Below are 19,582 nucleotides of genomic sequence, written 5' to 3' on the forward strand. Positions count from 1 at the left end.
CTACCCAACCAGGTCTCCACAGCCTTCATCCAAGGGTGCAAACTTATGGAAGAGGGCTCACCACCTAACTGCTGACCAACTGCCAATGTTAGAAGAACAAGCCAACCTTGCTGGGGCAGCAAGGTTCTGGATAGAGACCCTCGTAAAAGTGACAGGATCTGTCCATTGCCTGTGCGTGTGCTGAAACCACTCAGCCCTCAATAGCCACAGGTATTGAAGTACCAGAAAAGCAAATTCTTGCCACCAAAGTTCTCAGTATTTTCAAATGGTTTAACATCAGATATTTAATTTTATCAATGTGAATGACATTAAAGAAGATGCATGACCAGCTGCTTTGGCGCTGTACCTTAAGAAACCCCATTTGACTTGCAGCTGGGACTTATCTGTGCTCTCTCCCCCTATTGAAATGTGAGCTTCCTGAGAGCAGGAAATATCTTGCAATTTTCTACTTGTATTGCCAGCCCTTAGCAGAGTGCTTTGTACAGAGAAAGAATTTATAAATGCTTTTTCTTTCATTCATTCATTCTGTTCATGTTATCTCCCCAGATACAACGTAAGCTCCTTCCTTGCCTACAAAGGATGTCTCCAAAAACACTCCTTCCTCATCTGATAATCTCCACTGGCTATGTCATCCTTTATCTCTCCTATCCTTCTTGCCTATACTTCTGGAAGAAATTCTTAGACTAGATGCTTCCACTTCCTCTCCTGTCACTCTCTTCACCCCCCCCCCACCTTTTCTCCATCAGTACCAAGTCACTTTATTGGGGTGCAAATGGTGGGAGTTTTTGGGTACAGATTATGAAAAGGTCAGATAACCAAAATATGCATGCCCTGAAAAACAGCAAGAGTCACGCCCACAGTTCCCAGGTGTGGGGGAAGCCAGGTGCAGTTTAGCTCTCAGTATTCTTGGTCTCCAAGGGTACCCTGGTCAAAAAGATATTCCACCAAGCCTGCAGGTTGGTTACGTCATCACCCAGTTGTTTGATGGACTTTACTTGTTCGTCCAGGTAGTGGGTTTTGATGAAATCACATAAATAGGGGTCATTCTTGTGAGTTGCCAGCTTGGACAATTCCAGAAAAGACTAATTGGCATTTTTTTCAAGTGCAGAGCACACTCCATTGCATTCAGCCCACTCTCCCAGTCACCTCGGTCCGGTTTCTTGATGTCTTGCAGGAAGATCGGGCCACCGCGTTGGTTTTAGAGTTTCATCAGCTTCTCGGCATGCTCCCTCCCCTCGTGGGATTGGTGTAAGAAATACTTGGCAAAGTTCTTCAACGCCACATCATCTCCGTCAAAGAAGTACACCGTGGACAGGTGGACGTAGGAGGCGGAGAGCTCCAGGCTGACCTGCCGGTTGACGGCGGCCTCCAAGTCCTGGTGGTAGCTGTGCTACACCTGAGAGGGGCACGAGGTGGTCATGGCTGCGGAGATCGAGTAGCCGGAGGTTGCGGCCGGCGGCCGCAGCCGGCTGCTGCAAGTGTTGGTTAATGGAGGTGAAGGTGGAGAGGTGATTGAAGGCGGCTCCGGACGGGAATCGAGCCGCGGGTTCCGTTAAAGCTGTGTTGAAAGCAAGAAACCGCAGCGACCCCCCTCCCCTGCGCTTCAGCCCCTCTCACTCTCTTCTAAACGCCATAATGTGGCCTCTGAGCTCACTGTTCACCTGAAACTACTTGCTCTAAAGTGACCAATGTCCCTTTCGGTAAAAATAGATCTTTACTGACAGCTTCCATTTTTGCACGGCCAAGATTAGATTCCCCCTGTATCCTTCCCCCTCCGCCATGATCTCCTCGTTGACAAATCTAATGACCTTACCAGTTCTTAGCGGGGGGCCCATTAACATTTTTAATTTTGATAATTGTATTTCAATATAATTGGTTTCCTTTATAATCCTATGTATTTTATCTTATATATTTAAGAACATTATTCTGAGAAGGGGTCCATAGTGTTTCATCAGATTGCCAGCTGGGCCCATGACACAAAAAAGGCTAAGAATTCCCAACTATACTATCTTGGTTAGTGATTTCACCAGCTCCTATGGGTTCAATGATCATCCCTGCTAATGATTCCCAGATTTTTATATACAGCCTTATTCTGTCTCCTGAACCCCAGTCACCAATTGCCTTTTGGATGTTTTAAAACTAGATGTCTCAAATTTGACATGTCCAAAACAAAATTCATTATCTTTTATCCTAAAACTATTACTTCTCTGTTATTGTCAAGGGCACCCGCCATCACTCCTATCACACAGGCTCACAACCTCGTGTTATCCTGGACTTATTACTCAAACTCACCCCAGATATTCAAATCTTGTTTGTTTACCTTCACTGAATCACTCCTCTCCAGTTGGAATCACTCCTCATGCCCCTCTCAGGCCCGGCAGAACTACCACCAGGACTCGGAGGCAGCGGTCCACCCACAGGTCTACGCCTCCTACGTCTACCTGTCCATGTCTTACTACTTTGACGGAGATGATGTGGCTTTGAAGAACTTTGCCAAGTATTTCCTATACCAATCCCACAAGGAGAGGGGACATGCTGGGAAGCTGATGAAACTCTGAAACCAATGCGGTGGCCCCATCTTCCTTCAAGACATCCAGAAACCAGACTGAGATGACTGGGAGAGTGGGGTGAATGCAACAGAGTGTGCTCTGCACTTGGAAAGATTGTGTGACTCTACAGTCACACAATCATGACCCTAATTCAGGCCCTTATCACCTCTTGCCTGGACTGCTGAAGCGGCTTCCCATTTGGTCCCCTTCCCTCATATCTCTTCCCTCTCCAATCCATCCTTTCTTCCTTCGAAGGTGATTCTTCTAAACCATAACATTGGATCATATCATCCCACTATTCAGTGAGCCCTCATGACGCTCTCCAGCATCAAATAAAGTCTTCTGTTTGGCCATGCTGGCCTAGTTCCTAGTTCTGCACGCACAACACTCTATTTCCCATCTTGGTGTCTTTACACTGGCTGTCCATACCTGGAATGTTCTCCCTCCTCACTTCTGAATCTCAGTTTTCCTGTTTTACTCCAAGGCTCAGCTCAAGTTCCCCTCCTAACAGGAGGCTTTTCCCAATCCTCTCAACTGCTAGAGTTTTCCTCTCTGAGACTACCTTCCATCTACTCTACATATCTTTTTAAAAAATTAAATGTATTTATTTTTAGTTTCCAACATTCACTTCCATAAGATTTTGAGTTCCAAATTTTCTCCCCATCTCTCCCCTCCCCCCACCCGAAAACAGTATGTGATTTTATATAGGTGCTACATATACATTCATGTTAAATCTGTTTTCACATTAGTCATGTTGTAAAGAATTAGAACCAATGGGAGAAACCACAAGAAAGAACAAAAAAAAAAAAGAGAGAAAGAGCAAAGAGTATGTTTCGCTCTGCATTCAGACTCCATAGTTCTTTTTCTAGATGTGGACAGCATTTTCCATAATGAGTCTTTTGGAGTTGTCTTAGATCTTTTCATATCTCTTCTTAGCAAAGTATCAAAGTAAGTCATTGCACAATGTGGCTGTTATTGTGTACAGTGTTCTCCTGGCTCTGCTCACTTCACTCAGCATCAGTTCATATAAGTCTTCCCAGGTTTTTCCACTTGCTCCTCATTTCTTATAGCACAATAGTATTCCATTACATTCATATACCACAATCTGTGCAGCCATTCCCCAACTGATTGATATCCCCTCAATTTCCAATTCTTTGCCACCACAAAAAGAGCTGCTATAAATATTTTTGTATACATGGGTCTTTTTTCCATTTGTATGATCTCTTTGGGATAAAGACCTAGAAGTGGTATTGCTGGATCAAACAGTATACACATTTTTATAGCCCTTTGGACACAGTTCCAAATTGCTCTCCTGAATGATTGGATCAGTTCACAACTCCACCAACAATGCATTAGTGTTCCAATTATCCCATGGTCTTTTCCAGCATTTATAATTTTCCTGTTTTGTCATGTTAGCCAATCTGATAGGTGTGATGTGGTACCTCAGAGTTCATTTGATTTGTACTTCGCTAATCAAACAGTGATTTAGAGCATTTTTCATGTGACTATAGATAGCTTTAATTTCTTTCTCTGAAAACTGCCTGTTTATATCCTTTGACCATTGATCAATTGGGGAATGACTTGTATTGTTATAAATTTGACTCAGTGCTCCATGTATTTTAGAAATGAGGACTTGATCAGAGACACTGGTTGTAAAAATTCTTTCCACTACTCTGCATATATTTTGTTGGCAGCTAGTTATTTACACGTTATCTGCCTCATTAGAATGTGAGGTCCTTGAGGACAAACTGGTTTTGCCTTTCCTTGTATTATCCCCAGCATTTAGCAGTTTTGGGCACATAATTACTGCTTAATACTGTTCAAGATGGGGGTATGACAGGAAGCGGACTAGTGAGCTCCCCTCCAAAAATTCCTCCAGACATGTCTAGAAAATGCACCAGAATGAATCCAGAAGGGAAAATCCAGGAAAAAGTCAGTGAGTCATTTGTCCAGCCTAGCTCAGGATAGAAAGAGAGGTGGTCCAAGGACACAGGGAACCAGGTCTGGCCATGTGAGGGCCATCCAGCACCCAGGGAGAGGTGTGCACAAGGATATGCAGAGCCCAGGACCAGAGGGTGCACCCCCAGGCCCATAGTGGGGCACATTGATGGGGACAGGTATGAGCTGGCAGTTTTGATGTCCATGACCCAGCTCTGAGTCATAGACCTAGGGCATACTGAAAAGGGAGGCTATGGGCTGTGTATAGATAAGGGAAGTTTAGAAGTTTGCAGCAGTGGTATGAGTCAGACCAGGGTCTTTCTTCTAGCATCTAGCCCAGTCTGCAAAGGAATAACTAAGGCCAGAATTCCAGACCAGGAGAAGCCTACAATTTTGCCACTCCAAACCAATAGGATTTTCTAGCTGGCTGATAGGGACTGAGTCTAGGAGCAGTTTATTCTTGCTTAGACCCAAACCCAGGTCAGGAATTTGCAGAGCTCAGACATGGGGTGGGGAAAAGGATGTGTATGGTAGAAGATGTAGCAGCAATCAGATTTTGCCTTGGATCAGATCACTTTGGGAGCACTGAATGTCTCCAGCCTGTCCCTGAAATCCTGGAAGAATATTCAATACCCCAGAAAAGCAGCAACAGGACTAGCCCAGACCTTCCTACCAGAGGAGTGGCAGAGACCAGCCCTAACATCAAGTCTGAAATCAAGAAATAGGCTGGAAGAATGAGCAAACAAAAAAGAATCCCACTATACAGAGCTTCTATGGTGTGAGGGAAGGCTTAATACACAAACACAGATTAGGTGAATGACTCTAAAACATCTACAAGCAAAGCCGTAGAGAAAAATACAGCTTAAGAAAAAAAAAATCAGTTAGAATTACTGGAGGAGACAAAGCAAGAATTTAAAAAAAAAAGAGTTGAAAATGTTTTTGTTAATGGAATAAGAATACTTAAGGAAAAAAAAAATTAGAAAAGAAATGACAGTTATGGAAGAAAGAACTGGGAAGGGGTTGGAGCCAAGATGGCGGCTGGTAAGCAGGGACTGGAGTGAGCTCCGTACCAAGCCCCTCTAAAACCTATAAAAAATGGCTCTGAACCAATTCTAGAACGGCAGAACCCACAGAACAGCAGAGGGAAGCAGGGCTCCAGCCCAGGACAGCCTGGATGGTCTCTGGGTGAGGTCTATCCCACACGGAGGTCGGAGCTGGGAGCTGGGAACTGAGTGGAGCAGAGCCCAGCCTGAGCGGCTTGGAACATCTAGACCAGAAGCTGGGCGGAGGGGGCCCTAGCGCCCTGGATCAGTGAGCTGCGGCAGTTACCAGACCCCTCGACCCACAAACACCAAAGACTGCGGAGAAGGTTAGTGCGAAAAGCTGTGGGAGTAGAAGGAGTTCGCGGTTTGGCTTCCAGCCCCGGGGGCAGCGGAGGTGGGCAGCAGCTACGGCTGTTGTTACTTCCGGCTCCAGGCCCACCTGGTGGGAGGAATTAAGTGGCGGATCAGAGCAGGGGTGCACAGCCTGCGGAAGATCTAAGCCCAGTTCGGGTTGGGGGTTGGGGAAGGAGCAGTGCTGGTGTGGCAGAGCTGGCACCTCCCCCCCAAACGTGGAACATAGAACTCTGTAGTCTACAAGCAGTCATACCCCACTGAAAAACTCAAAGGTCAAGTTAGTTGGCTGGGAATATGGCCAGGCAGCGAAAACGCACCAAGATTCAGTCTCAGACTTTGCATTCTTTCTTTGCTGACAAAGAAGACCAAAACATACAGCCTGAAGAAGTCAATAAAGTGCAAGAGCCTACATCAAAAGCCTCCAAGAAAAACATGAACTGGTCCCAGGCCATGGAAGAGCTCAAAAAGGATTTGGAAAGGCAAGTTAGAGAAGTAGAGGAAAAATTGGGAAGAGAAATGAGAAGGATGCGAGAAAACCATGAAAAACAAGTCAATGACTTGCTAAAGGAAACCCCAAAAAATACTGAAAAATACACTGAAGAAAACAACACCTTAAAAAACAGACTAACTCAAATGGCAAAAGAGCTCCAAAAAGCCAATGAGGAGAAGAATGCCTTGAAAGGCAGAATTAGCCAAATGGAAAAGGAAGTCCAAAAGACCACTGAAGAAAATACTACTTTAAAAATTAGATTGGAACAAGTGGAAGCTAGTGACTTTATGAGAAATCAGGATATTATAAAACAGAAACAAAGGAATGAAAAAATGGAAGACAATGTGAAATATCTCCTTGGAAAAACCACTGACCTGGAAAATAGATCCAGGAGAGATAATTTAAAAATTATTGGACTACCTGAAAGCCATGATCAAAAAAAGAGCCTAGATACCATCTTTCAAGAAATTATCAAGGAGAATTGCCCTGATATTCTAGAGCCACAGGGCAAAATAGAAATTGAAAGAATCCATCGATCGCCTCCTCAAATAGATCCCAAAAAGAAAACTCCTAGGAATATTGTCGCCAAATTCCAGAGCTGCCAGATCAAGGAGAAAATATTGCAAGCAGCCAGAAAGAAACAATTTGAGTATTGTGGAAACCCAATCAGAATAACCCAAGATCTGGCAGCTTCTACATTAAGAGATCGAAGGGCTTGGAATGCGATATTCCGGAGGTCAATGGAGCTAGGATTAAAACCTAGAATCACCTACCCAGCAAAACTGAGTATTATGTTCCAAGGCAAAATATGGATTTTCAATAAAATAGAGGACTTTCAAGCTTTCTCAGTGAAAAGACCAGAACTGAATAGAAAATTTGACTTTCAAACAGAAGAATCAAGAGAAGCATGAAAAGGTAATCAAGAAAAAGAACAAGAAAAAGAAATTGCAAGGAACTTACTAAAGTTGAACTGTTTTGTTTACATTCCTACATGGAAAGATGATGTGTATGATTCATGAGACCTCAGTATTAGGGTAGTTGAAGGGAATATGCATATATATGTTTATATATGTTTATGAATATATATAAGTGAATGTATATGTATGTATATATCTATGTGTATATGTATGTATGTGTATGTATGTGTGTATATATATATATATATGTGTGTGTGTGTGTGTGTATATATATATATATATATATGGAAGAAAGAACTGGAAAAAATTGTTGCTGTTTGTCCTTCATTCTTAAAGAGGACCATGACATCAGGAAGGTGATGCTGTGACTTGCAAGTGAATTGGATTTACATGAGGGAGGGTTATGCAAAGTCACCAGCCTCACTTTCTATTTTGGAGCCACATAGGCCCAGTGGCAAGATACACATCAGGATAACTGGACATGGCCCCCTCCAATCAGGGTGGTAAGACCCTGATGAATCACAGTGTGTAACCCCTGTATAGGGAGGAACCCCTCCCCACCTGACCTTATGCTGGTAGGCCTCAGTGTCCCAGAGATGGACCATTACCATGTGGCTACATTTAAACTCTCTCAGGGCACTAGGGGCAACCATATTATGGAGGGATACACATCTCCCTCCTCCCCACTATCGCTGACAAGTGTGTTTCCATTTATACAAACAGACAGTCACAATGATGTTAAATAACAATTTGGCAGAAGAGATAGAAACCTTGCCCAATGACAAACTCCCTGAACATTTGCTGAACCAAATAGAAGCCAATGACTCCATACAACAACAAGAAATATTTAAACAATGTCAAAAGATTGGAAAAAAAAAACGGAAGAAAATATAAGGTCTCCTATAGCAAAAAGCAACCGCCCTAGAAAACTGATCAAGGAGAAAAAATTAAAGAATCATTGGACTATCTGAATAACATATCTAAAATAGAGTCTAGACATCCTATTTCAAGAAATTTTAAAATAAAATGGCCCAGATCTCTTAGAACCAGACAGTAAAGTGGAAATAGAAAAAAAAATCTACCCTGAAAGAAACCCCAAAGTGAAAATTCCGAATATCTTAGCCCAACTCCAGAGATTCCAGGTCAAAGAAAAAAATGCTGCGAGCATCAGAAAGATAGAATTTAGTACCAAAGAACCAGTCAGGATCACATATGATTTAGCAGCCATCACTATAAAGGAGTGGAAAACTTGGAATACAATATTCCAGAATGCAAAGGAGATGGGCTTACAGCCAAGCATAACTTTCTCAGAAAAACTGAGAATAATGCTGAAGGGAAAAAATGAATCTTTAATGAAATAGAGAACTTCTAAGCATTCTTGATGAAAAGACCGGAGCTGCAGAAAAATGCTGAAGTTCAAACATAGGAATGAAAAGAAATGTTAAAAGGTAAACATGAATGAATAATGACAGAGGACTAAATGAGGATCAATTGATTGCATTCAAATAAAGGGAGATGATACATGTGTCCCCTCTGATCCTTATAATCATCAGGGTTCATAAAGCATGTCCAATGAGACAAGGCCTATAAATGATTCTGTTTTGTTCTGATGATCTTAAGAAAGGAATGTAAAGAGAGGGGTAGAGGAATATGTTAGGAGTGGGGCAAGGGGAAGGAAAAAGAAGGTTGGAGAAAATTATCTCACATGGTCAAGGTACACAGGTAGACTTTTATACAAACAAGAAAGAAGGAAGGAGTGGGAAGGAGTGGCTGACAGCTGAACCACATTCCTATCTGAACTGATTAAAATAAGGACGAATACATACAAACTTACAGATGGATAAAGAGATACATTTCACTCAACAGGGAAAAAGGAGGGAAAGAGGAAAATGGGAAGAGGGAATTAGAGGGAGGGTAGATTAGGGGAAAGATTAATCCTAACCAAAACAAACTCTAAGGGTGTACAAAAATAGTTATAGCTCTTTTTAAGGTGACAAAGAATAGAAATTTGAGGAAGGATAGACTGGGAAATGGATGAACAAGTTACGGTATATGAATGTGATGGAATATTATTGTACTGAACTCATCAACATAATGACCAAACACAATTCTAGAGGCCTAATAATAAAACATGCTACCTACTTCCTGATGGAGAGCTGAAGGGCTCAATACAGAGTAAGACAAATTATTTTTGGATATAGCCAATGAAGAATTTGTTTTGATTGACTATAAATGTATAATTGGTATCACTCTGATGGCAAAAAGTGAAGAGGAATTAAGAAGCTCTTGATAAGAGTGAAAAAGGAGGGTGTAAAAGCTGGAATAATAAAAAAAAAAATAAGACCACTTCCTGGCAAACTGTAGGAGAGGAAATGCAAGTAGTGTCAGATTTTATATTCATGGGCTCAAAGATCACTGCAGATGGTAACAGGAGCCACGACATTAAAAGATACTTTCTCCTTGGAAGGCAAGCTATGGCAAACCTGGAAAGCATACTAAAAAGCAGAGACACCACCTTGCTGACAAAGGTGCATGTAGACAAAGCTATGGGTTTTTCCAGTAGTGATATATGGCTGTGAGAGTTGGATTATAAGGAAAGCTGAGCATTGAAGAACCAATGCTCTAGAACTGTGGTGCTGGAGAAGACTTTTGAGAGTCCCCTGGACAGCAAAGAGATCAAATCAGTCAAAACTTAAAGAAATAACTTGGGCTATTTGATGAAATGTCAGATACTGAAACTGAACCTTAAATATTTTGGCCACATAGTGAGAAGATGGAACTTATTGGAAAAGATTCTGATTTTGGGAGAACACTGAAGGCAAAAGGAAAGGGGATTGCAAAAGATGAGATAGATAGTATCATGGAAACGACAAACATCATTTTGGACAGACTTCAAGAGATAATAGAAGATGGAAGGGCCTGGTGGGCTATGGTACATGGGGTAACAAAGAGTCGGACACAACTGAACAACTGAACGATAACAACAATGTATAACGGCCTTTGTATTTCTTGTGTTCTCAATTGGGAGGTGGGGGGCAGAGGTATAGGCTGGAAGGACAAGAAAGCAAGTTTTGGCTAATTAAAACCCTCCCAAAATTTTAATAAAAAAGTAAATGTTAGGGGTAGTGAGGCGGCACAGTGAGTCCAGTACCAGCCCTGGAGTCAGGAGGACCTGAGTTCAAATCCAGCTTCAGACACTTGACACACTTACTAGCTGTGTGACCTTGGGCAAGTCACTTAACCCCAATTGCTCTGCCTTCCTCCCTCCAACCCCCCCCAACAAAACAAAAAAAAACTAAATGTTTATTGATTTATTGACTTTATAGTACAGACTGCTTCATTTTTTGGAATCACTATTTGAGCCCCTGGCATACAATGAGCACCTAATAAATGCTGGAGAACAAAAGAGTCTAGAAACCTCCTCAGTTGGCCAACATTAGATCTTCTTGCTAAGTGAAGAGAACAGCATTCCAGAGCACAACATCAGTTTAAAATGTAAACTCATTTGTAAAATCTTATGGGGAAGGATATTAGGAGAAAATATGAGCAGCAGCATCTCTGTTGTCTCATAAAATGGAAAAGCAGTGAAGAATAAATCCGTTTATAGAAAGTTTTGGCAAAGGGTCCAATTAAGCCAAAACATCCCTAGAGCATTTAATGATAAAACTGGAGGACAACAAGAGGACCAAAAAAAAAAAATGGAGCAGATGTATCGATTTTTTTTGGTAACAAACTCTTTTCTCCCCTTTGGACCCTTAACACCATAATCTCCAAGGTACTCAACAACAGTGTGCAAAATGGCATTTTAAGAAAGGCAAGTGTTTCAACAATCTGGCTAGCAGCTTCTGTGGGGGTATAAGATCCACCCACAGCCAGCACCCAGAAAGCTGCCAACAGCACAGATTCTTCTGATCTGCTTAATTAAGGAAAGCAAGGTGAAGGGGTTGACAAGTTTACTTTTAATTCAGCATTCAAATATCATTCAGTTAGTTCAGGGGAAAAAGCCAGCACCCTGAACTTCAAAACAAAATGCAAACAAATTACAGACATCAACAGACTTTGTCTGATTCAAATCCCAACACATACTTACCAGAGTTCAACAAAGTTTCAGCATCCAGGTTTACAAGCTGGAGGGCTCCTTAGCTACAGCTGCCCAGAGTCTCCTCATCAACACCATCTCCAGAACCCCGCACAAATGGCTCTGTCCTCCCTTCTTATAGGGCTTCAGACATCATCAAACATCATCTGAATCACCAGAGTCTGAGCTCTGGTATTGTATGCCATAGGTTCTTGAGTAGGCCCCTCCCCTTAGGACCCTGGGAGGTTCACATCCACATGGATTAGGTTAACATCTAATGGAGTTTGGGCCCGTGAGTCACTCAAAGAAAACAAAGGCCATTCTGGTTACAGCAAGAAAAACGAGTATACACAAAGGATGCACGTTCTGAAGACACCAATTGTGATAGTGCCCAAGATATCTGAATGGGGGGAGGACAGCAAACTCTTAAAAAACAAAACAAAACCCATAGACCTCATTATTAAAAAAGGGGCATACAGTAACAGCAACATTGTATGATGATCAACTTTGATAGACTTAACTCCTCTCAGCAATACAATGATCCAAGACAACTCCAAAGGACTCATGATGGAAAATGTTATCCACATCCAGAGAAAGAAGTGATAGAATCTGAATGCAGGTCGAAGCACACTATTTTCTCTCTCTCTCTCTTTTTTTGTTTCTTCTTTCTCGTGTTTTTCTTTGGGTTCTAATTCTTTTTTACAACACGACTAATGTGGAAATATGTTTAATAAGATGGATACATATAACCTATATCAGATTGCACGCCATCTTGGGGAGGGGAGGGCAAAGGGAAGGGGAGAAAACTTAGAATTCAAAATCATGTAGAAGTAGATGTTGAACATTAAAAACAAATCAATAAATATTGTTGTTTTTTTTTTTTACAGAAAAGGTGATAAGAATATATCCCTAAATTTCCAGGCCTATAAAATACATAAAAGAAAAAGCTATACATATACTAATTGCATTGTTGGAGAGGTGAATGGGCAGGCATTTGCAAATAATATTTTGTAGAAAACATTTTTTCAGTCATACAAATGACTGAACTATGCAGAGAATATAAGATCCCACTATGTTCATCGTTTGTTCATGATAAAGCACTAAATCTAGTACAGGAAAATCCTGCCTTTAAAGCAAGGTGTCTCCCGCGCATATTTTGAAATCATACAAAATTCTTTGGAAGATATAAACAAGATCAATGGCCCTCTGATTATCCATATCAAACATTTAGATTGTATTCGGGAAATGGTTCAGGGCTCTTCATGATCCCAAGTTGCTCCCTAAAACAATGACCCCCGGCCCCCTTTTTATTTTCCTGTAATTCTTTTTTTGTTCTAAACTTAAGCATCACGCAATAAAGTCAGTATATTCATATAAACAGTAGAACAGAAAAGAAGGATTATACATGAAACCGCAAACCTAGCATGTAGCGGCTTTTCTTTTTAAGTAAGTTCAGCATGTGACTTTCAAAGCTGTCCTGCTTGCCTCTGATTCCTTCTCTGCTGGTGCCCATCTTCTGAATATCAGTATGCTTCAGGTAGTGCTGTCTGGATATGAGTCATGAAATATCACAGTCTCCAAAAGAATGAAAGTTTCAGGTACTCAAAGGACAGTGGAAGAATATGTGGTGGGTAAGAAAAGGCTAGAGCTTATTACCAATAAAGAATCATGCAAGAGAAAAATAATGACAGAAGAAGCAGAGTTATGACAAGAAAAGGAGGTAGATTGGTCATGGAGTGAGAGCAAGGGCTAACAAATGGACCGCACAGAATCCACTGATCCAACATGTCATGTCAAGAGATATAGAGGAAAGCATGTCGGATAGATGGACTTATCCTCCAGGCACCTCTACCCTCATACCCCAGGATTTATAGACAGAGACCAAAATCATACAGGATGAGCAAGTATAGTTGGGCTGCAATCAGCATCAGTGAAAGGAATATTCACACTGAGGAACTCATGGAGCCATCAAAGTATCTCTAAGCACCTGGAATAGGACCTTATACATAGTAAGCACCTAATGGATATCCATTGAATTAAATTAAAGGTAACTGACAACAAAACACAGAGCATTAGCAGTGTGAGAGACCTTAAAATGTAGAATGTCAGAGCTAGAACAGAATTATAACATGGAATATTAACACTGAAAGAGACCTGACAGTATAGACTATCAGAGCCAGGCTCTGACCTTAGAGGCCAAGTGGCCCCATCTCCTACCCAGTCAGTGCAGAAAACCATTCTATAGCATTTAAAACTGAATTTGTCTTTTATGAAATTTGTGAATTTCAGCACTAGCTTTCCCTAAGAAAACACAATAATATAAACATGTGCTATTATCATTACCAAAATAGTGGTAATTAAATCCAGACATCTTTTGGATCTCTCTCTCTCTCCCCCCCACCTCTTTCTCTCTCTCCCTCCCCCCCACCAAAAAAACCAGAGCAACAAATAATTTCTTGACATGTTATTCTAGATCTGATACTAAAAGGAAGGAAGAAGTTGCTAGGATGAATACAATGGGAACATTAGGGAGAAATGACCATTCCATCTTAAAGTTTGTGATAGAGGAAAGGAAATTAGCATGGTACGACATGCATTCAAGATTTGTGGAAAGCAAGTTTCAGAGGATTCATAGCAAAGATAGGTGGCATCGCAGATTAAAATGCTTCAAGCAAAATCAGCCTAGGAGGGACAAGAGGTGCTCAAGAATGAAATTCTGAAGGTACAAAAGAAAATGATTCCATTGAGGTAGCAAAATGAGATTTGTCCGAAGAGATTGATGTGTATGCACAGGAAATTCATCAGCTAATTTAGATTTTTCAAAGAAATGCACATTTAATGGGGGATTGATCAAGAGGATCCCAGTTCTCTAAAAATGTACAACGTGCATTCTGTCTGTTGAATGCCCAAATGCCAGATCAGTGAATCTGCTTCAGAAAACATATAATGGAAAGGTCCCACCCTCTCCTTTAAAACACATGTAGATAGTCTAACACTGGTTCTTTTGGCTTACTGAATGTGACCAAAAGCCTTTTATTTGGCTTCTGACCAGAACTGAGGGTGTCTACAAACAGCTTCAACAGAGGACTTTGATCTCTCTCTTTTCTTGATGGTTTTTGAATGAGGAGGAAGAACTTTTGTGGGGCTTTGAGTAGAAGGGCCTTGGGCCCTCCATGGCGCTGCTGCTTTTCTGTCTTTGTTGTGTTTCATTCTTTCCCAGAATGTGTACAGGAGATGGAACAAACTAGGTTTATTACCTTATAAGCTTACATAGTCAAGCTCAGTGAGAAATCAGCGCTGAGGAATGACCTGTTTGACCCAGCCCAGTAGCAAATTGCTCTGGTCACCAAGACATTAGGCCCTGCAAGCAAGAGAACAAGCTTTCCATTGGCCATAATGAGCCCAAAAGTGAACTTGGTGGGAGGGAGGTGATATAGCAACGTTTTTCAGTGTGAGCCCATGGTTCATGATAGAGTGACTAAGGTGGAGAGGGGAGAGCAGACTTCAGTTCAAGGTCTGTTTCCCTACTTTGGTGCTTACTGTAGTTTTTCAGTAAATATCCCTGTGTAAAAGCAAATTGATGTTAACTGGCTATCAATGATGTTGTCAAGCTATGACCTGGTCAAAATTATATTGGGGCACCGATCACTGTTTAGATGATATTGAGCAGGTAGTGACTAGCTGATCAATGGTAGTGGTGGTGGAGAGACACACAGGATGGGGACTCATGAGCAGTAGCATTAGAAAAACCTCATAATCCCTTGAGTTATCCCTGGAATTCTAAAGTGGTGTTGGGGGTGGGGTGGGGATCTAGCCAGGTGCTCTCTGAAGGATCCAGCCTGTTAGTCAGTATAAGTTGTGAGACTGAAGTCAGAGCCTGTATAGGTGGGGGGAGTGAGAATCAGAGAATGGATCAGACCTTTGCTTGGGGCAGATGGGATAATGATAGCTGAGAGAAGGCAGAGCTGCCCAATCCTTATTTTATTTCTATTTTCTCTGCAAAGGAGAATGACCTTTATGCTAGAAGTGACAAGATAAAAATGACTAACAGGGAGTTGACATTCTAGATGAGTAAGTCAAGAGAGATAGAAACAGCACACCTTTAATCCATGATGAATTCAAGTCACCTGACCCAGATAAACCATATCTTCTGGTGCTGAAAGAACAGGGACTGCTAAGACACTTTTACTGATATGTGAAATACCACGGAAAACAGGAGAGTGCACGAGAATGAAGAAAGTCCTGATTAAAAAAAAAAAGGGAAGAGAGGAATCTCTAAACTAACTATAAACCAGTCAGTTTGACTAAGACTAGTAGAAAAATTCTAGAACATGTCATTAAGGAGCCAGTTGAAGTGAGTCCCTAAAAGAGGGAAGCAGAGAGGCACCATGGCTTCATCAAGAACAGGTTGTGCCAGAAGACAGTTATCCCTTCCACATCACGGGGTTTAGGGGCACGGCACCCCTGGGATCTGGAAAATCTGAGTAAATTTTTTTGGCCCTACTGTATAGAGAAGTCTGAATTTTTTCCTTTTTCTTTTATGGGGTATTTACAATACCTTAGTGTGAAATTTGGGTTAATGTTACATAATACTATACATATATGTATGCATTTCTGAGTTCCTAAATTTTTTCTGTGTTATTTGCCGGCCTTCATGTGTCATCTGCTGCTTCTGCAAAACTCTCTACAATAGAGCACCGGCCCAAACCTAACAGGATGAAATTCAATAGGGCTAAATGTAAAGTCTTGGGCTGGGTACAAAAATATCAACTTCATGCATATAAGATGGGGAAAGCATGGGTGGATATCGTTTGTTCTGAGAAAGATCTGACGAAGGGTTTTATTGGGCTGCAAGCTCAACAGAAGGGCAGCTAGGTGGTGCAGTGGATAGAGTTCCAGGCCGGGAGTCAGTAAGACTCGCCTTCTGTCACTTAACCCTGTCTGCCTCAGTTTCCTCATCTGTAAAATGAGCCAGAGAAGGAAACACCAAACTACTCCAATATCTTTGCCAAGAGAACCCCAAATGAGGTCATGGAGAGTCAGACACAACTGAAAAAAGACTGAACAACAACAAGCTCAACAGAAATCAAAGTCTGTGGTACACTCTGGCGGCCAAAAAACTCACTGGTATCCTGGGCTGCACCAAGAGGGGCACTTTCCAGGAACAGAGAGGTCCTAGTCCTAGTATATATATACTCGGCCCTCTTCAGCCCCCATCTAGAGTACTATGTTCTGTTATGTACAGCGGTGTAAGAAGGATGCTGATAAACTAGAAAGTATACTGAGGAGGATAAATCAGGATGGTGAAAGGCCTCGAGTCCATGACAGAGATCAATTCAATGGCTGTCATGGGGAGAAGCGATTAGACTCATTCTGGTTGGCCCAAAGAGAAGAACCAGGAGCAAGGGGTGGATGGTGCAAAGAGGGAAACTGAGGCTTGATGCCAGGAGGAACTTCCTAACAACGAGAGCTGTTCAAAAGTGGTTGGGGTTGCCTGGAGAAGGGGCAGGTTTCCCGTCCTTTTAGATATTCAAGGAGAGGCTGGATGACCGCTTGTTAGATATGGGATTGAGAGGGTTCCTTTTCTATATGGATTGCACTAGATAACCACCGAGGTCCCTTCCAACTCTCAATTGTCTGATTCTGTGAACTGTAGCTTTAGATTTTATAATGCTTCCCCACTGGACAGTCATCTTTGCTTTCACTATCAGACAAGCATCAATTCTGAAGCAAAGGAAAAGGTTTAGAAACCAAAACACTGGACTTAGTTTATGAAGTGAAACTATTTCTTTATTTTATTTTTATTTATTTATTTATTGTTAAAGAAAACAGTTGTAAAGAAAGTTTAATTGTATGAAAATTTAGTAACAAATTTATAATGAATTATTTTCTAAAAGTAAATCAGTAAAATATAAACAGCATTTCTAAAGTCAAAGATCTGAATTCAAATTTATTTTTAATAATACTTAAATAATAATATTTTTAAAAATAATTTTAGTTCAAAATTATTTTTTAAAATAAACTCACCTCTCTTTTGCTTAAGTGTCAGACTTGGAGTGAGAAAGACCTAGGTTCACATCCTGCCTCTGGTACTTACTAGCTATTTGACCCTGGACAAGTCATTTAACCTCTGTTTGCCTTGGTTTCCCAATCTGTAAAGTGAAGGGGTTGGTCTAGATGGCATCTGAAGTCTATTTCAGCTCTAGGTCTATGATCCCATGATATTATGAACCACCCTTACCTTACCTTCCTTTTACCCCTCTCTGCCAAGCTCCAATCATGGAAGGTCATATTTGGCAGCTAGGCTGGCTGGCAAAATATAAAATAAGAAATAAAATGGTGTTGTAGAAAGAGTTCAAGCCCCACTTCTGCCATGTATTACTGTGTGATTTTAGTCAAATTACTCAACCTCTCTGGGCCTCGGCATTCCCATCTGAAAAATGAGGGAGTTACACAAGATGCCCTAAGAGTCTCCTTCCTCTACCATTCTAAGATCCTATCTATCCTGAGTTGCTCTTAGAGAACAGAATCAAGGAATCTTTGAGCCAGAAGGAACCTTTAATGTCCAGCTTCCTACCCAATCCAGGCTCTCTTTCTACAGTATTCCCAACAGGTGGTCATTCAGCATCTGCTTGGAATTAGTAGTTAATGGGAAACTCACTACCTCAAAGGCAACCTGTTCCATCACTGGATGTCTATTAGAAAGACTGTCCTTATATTTAAACAAAATCTGTAATATCCATTGATTTCTCCCCATTCTGCCCTCTGGGGTCAAGCCAAAAAAATTTTTAAAGATTCTTCTTCCACATGACAGACATTCAGATACTCATTCAATAAACTATCTACTGTGTCAGACGACATCAGACACTGTGCTAGGTGCTGGAGATACAAAGACAAAACTGCGCCAGTCCCTGTTTCCAAAGAATGTACATTCCTCTGAAGCTATATTCTGTGTTTGAAGGAAGAGATCACCCTTGCATTTTCTCAAGGCTAAAACATCTTCAATTCATTCAACAGATCAGCTGATCTCCATATTACATGATTTTGAATCCCCTCACCATACTGGTTGCCCTCCTCCAGCAAAGGGTCAGGTGCCCAAAGCTTAGGGATCAGGAGAAATGGCCTGGGGAGGCCACAGCTGGTGTTGGCTATTACAGGAAAAAGACGTTTTTCCTGACGTGCTTTTCCTCTGAGCTCACTCAGCAGTCTTCCAACCATGATAACACTTCCTTCCTCTAGCTTCCTCCAGGGTCCAGCTGACTATTCAGTTTATAGAGCTTCCTTAATGCATGCCCATGTTACAGTAACAAAAATCCCTTACACAAAATTGTAACCACCCACCAATCCCTGAATTCATTCATTCATTTGTTTATTCATTCATTCAACTAACATTAAATGTCTCATGATATATGTCATGGACCATGATGCTAAGCAATGAACAATATACTAAGATGAATAAAGTCTCTGCCCTCAAAGAGCTTATAGTCTAGGAAGAGAAAAGACATGGACAAAAACGACTGAAACACAAAGTAAAATCTAAGTGCAGAAGAACAAAATGTTGTTGGGATTTAGGAAGATTGCTGGTGGGGAGCTGGAGAGAGGTGGACCAGAAAAGCCCCTTGGAGGAAGTGGGTAGAATTTCAATCGACAATGATTTGAGGGAGGGGCAAGGCATTCCAGACAGAGGGAACAGCATAAATGAACTATAGGCATGAGGTAAGAAGGTTCCAGGTGTGTACAAGTGATGGTGAATAAGGTCTGTTTGAATAACAGGAGATCTGACTGAAAAGGTAGATTGGAACCAGACTGTGGAGGACCTTGAATGTCATGTTAAGGGGTTTGAACTTTATCCTATAGACAGTGGGAATTTATGACTAGAGTTATGTGTCGGGAAGATGAATCCTAACGGCCTATGCAAGTTGGACTAGAACAAGGCAATTGTTGCACAGGTAGGAGATGAAGACTTTGATAACTTTATATTTATAGAACTCAGACAGTTAATAAGTGCCAGAGGCAAGGTTTGACCTTCAGGATTCCAAGACCGGAATTCTTTCTTCAGGAATTAGACTGTTGGTGGTAGATCGGGAAAAGAATAGAGAATAAGAATAGACAGATAGGAGAGACCAAGACAAGGTGGAGACAATTCAACTAGCATTCATTAAGGTGACCCCAGCAAGTCTCTTAACCTCTCAATGCTCTAGGTCAGAGGTGTC

The 19,582-nt window shown here is 41.4% G+C and overlaps 1 protein-coding gene and 1 pseudogene across 7 annotated transcripts in view; both read right to left on the bottom strand.

Moving 5' to 3' along the window:
- The window catches only part of KYAT1 (kynurenine aminotransferase 1), a 59,813-nt gene that overhangs the window by 33,225 nt on the left and 7,006 nt on the right, over positions 1–19,582 (bottom strand). The window lies entirely within an intron of this gene.
- Positions 891–1,423, bottom strand: LOC118841202 (annotated as a pseudogene).

This window comes from Trichosurus vulpecula, chromosome 3, assembly GCF_011100635.1.
Source record: "Trichosurus vulpecula isolate mTriVul1 chromosome 3, mTriVul1.pri, whole genome shotgun sequence".
NCBI classification, from domain to species: Eukaryota; Metazoa; Chordata; class Mammalia; order Diprotodontia; family Phalangeridae; genus Trichosurus; species Trichosurus vulpecula.